At 46.2% G+C, this 2,505-nt stretch overlaps 1 non-coding gene across 1 annotated transcript; it reads right to left on the bottom strand.

Moving 5' to 3' along the window:
• Positions 1 to 459: 459 nt before the first annotated feature.
• LOC125908515 (U6 spliceosomal RNA) lies at positions 460 to 563 on the bottom strand. The gene has a single exon (XR_007453397.1). It is a non-coding gene; the product is annotated as a U6 spliceosomal RNA (small nuclear RNA).
• Between the last annotated feature and the right edge of the window lie 1,942 nt (positions 564 to 2,505).

Below are 2,505 nucleotides of genomic sequence, written 5' to 3'. Positions count from 1 at the left end.
TTTTTGGTTTTTGGGTTGTTTTGGCTTATTTTTTATCACGAAACGAGTACATATTTGGTGTAGAAAATCAAAAGAGCACAAATAAAATTGAAATCACTTATGATCACGTTAAACAGAGCTATAACTATTGTTATACCATTTTAATAACTGACTACGTATTAAGTCTTAAGCTCTTGTAGAGTGAAAACTCCCCTCCCACACCCTAGTCTTTTTTTTTTTTTCCTTTTTCCCACACTGTATTCTTTAGCTCCAAAATTTTCTTAGTTATTCTTGGCCATTTGCTTTGTTACTGAAATTTTAGAATTAGGTTGTATTAAAAATCAATTGAGATTTCTGTTGGATTCGCATTATTTTTATGGATTAATTGGAGTAGAATTAAATTTTTTTACTCCATCGCTTTCTTTCTTTCATACACAAGGTACAGTTCTCCTTAATTTGGGTCTGTTTTAATGTCTTCTTAAAAATATGGCACGCTTCAGGAATTTGCATGTGATCTTTGCGCAGGGTTCGTGATAATCTCTCTATCATTCCAATTTTAGTATATGTACTGTTGAAGTGAGCACTCAGAAGGCACTTCTTCACTGCCTGAGGATATCAGGGGGGAAAGGGAAGAGGTCACATGCTCTTTACCCTCTATAGGAAACGGTGACTGAAAAAGACATTAATCTGGATTGATTGTGTTTATCAAACATACAAGCATTTAGTTGTGTGTTGACAATGGGAACAACGATTTTGGCTTTTGTTACCTTGGTCTATCTTCTGAACAAACGCTCCTTTTCCGTTGGTGGTCTTGACAGAAGAAATGCAGCAGGACAAGGGTGCCCGGGGGGCTCAGTCGGTTAAGCGTTGGACTGGCTTGGGCCGTGATCTTGTGGTTCATACATTCGAGCCCCACGTCTGACAGCTCAGAGCCTGGAGCCTGCTTAGGATTCTGTGTCTCCCTCTCTCTCCGCCCCTCCCCCGCTCTCATTCTGTCTCTCTCTTTCTCAGAAATAAAAACATTAAAATAAATCAATAAATAATTTAAAAATTAAAAAAAAAAATGCACTAGGACAAAGGAGTTGGGAGGATGGGGGGTGGGGGGGAAGGAAAGACAGGAAAAGAAGATGGTCAGACTTGACCAGGAGGAGGGTGGGGGAAGAGGGACGTGTTGCTCCCGCAGGTTTCATGGATGGGAGCGGTGGCGGGGAGGGAAGCGAATTCACAGCAAGTTTGGACTCTCAGTTTTGCTGCTCTAGCAAATCAGCAGCATCACTTGGGCTCTTGTTAGAAATTCAGACTATTGGCCCCAATCGCACCTATCCAATCAGAATTTGCATTTTAACAAGATCCCAGGTAATTCTTCTGCTCGTTCAAGCTCCAGAAGCTCTTAGTCGCCCCCAAGCAGTCAGAGCCAGTCCCGATCAGTGTCATCAGCCTGAGACCTATTAATAGACGGAATGGCTTTGGTTGCCTAGAGACCTGGAAATCTGGTTCCTGGTGTCGACTCGGGAGTCTCAGAGTTCTTTGATCATTTTGGCCAAAGCCTTGTGACCTGAGTCGGCCTCAGTTTCTCTGCTAGGCATTTTAGCTCTGTGCAGCGGTTGGATGCTTGCCCTGGACCCCTGCTTCCTCTGCTCTGCCAAACCCTTGCTCTCTTCCCCTTCTCTCCAGAAGCAGGATGTGATTTCCTACTCTCTTCTCAGTTTCTGGCGGGGGGCCTGCTGCGACTGGACCAATCACCTGGAACCGTGCCTGATTTTGAGGATCGTCACCTGGACTTCTTCCAGAACTGTGTTCTGCTGGCAGAGAGGACTCACTCAGATATCCAAATAGCCTGGCCCGATCTGAGCTAGTCGTGCCCTTTGACCGCCGCTCACCGGCCTGCCTCGCTGCCTCCCGGGGATGGGCCAGCTTCTGAAGACAGGCTCTGGACCCTGTCCCCCCACTGGATCCTGGCTTCTTCCTCCTTCCCATGGTCTGTGCCGATGTGGTCACGGCCTGTCCTGCACCCGAGGAGGCCAGCAGAGACCAAGGGAAGCAGGCTTCAGTCCCTTCTCTCTCTTGGCATTTATGACCAGGGCTCCACGGACCTGCTTCCAAGCGTGCCTTGATATTTCAAACAGTGCCCTTGGAGCCTGTTAGGTAACAGATATTCTGAAAGTCCTAGAAGACTACTGAGTACAACTGTGCTCAGCGCTTTTGTGTAACTTGCACTTACGGTCCTTTCTCCAGAGCGGAGAAAAAAAATCTTCTTTGCTGCCTGACTTATTTTATAGAAACAGGCCAACCCATATAGAAGCCCAATCATTTGTCCGGTTACCATGTAACCATTTCACTTTGAGAGTTGTATACCTCCTGCCATGCTCAGTTTATGGCGGAACATTGTACAATGTGTGTCACACCTGCTGCTGTGTTTCAACGTTTATTTATTATTGAGAGACAGAGAGAGACAGAGCATGAGCAGGGGAGGGGCAGAGAGAGGGGGAGACACAGAATCCGAAGCAGGCACATCCGAGCTGTCAG

Source organism: Panthera uncia, assembly GCF_023721935.1.
Source record: "Panthera uncia isolate 11264 chromosome B2 unlocalized genomic scaffold, Puncia_PCG_1.0 HiC_scaffold_25, whole genome shotgun sequence".
NCBI lineage: Eukaryota > Metazoa > Chordata > Mammalia > Carnivora > Felidae > Panthera > Panthera uncia.
Note: the sequence above shows the minus strand (reverse complement) of the source record. Positions and strands in the feature narration are given on the sequence as shown.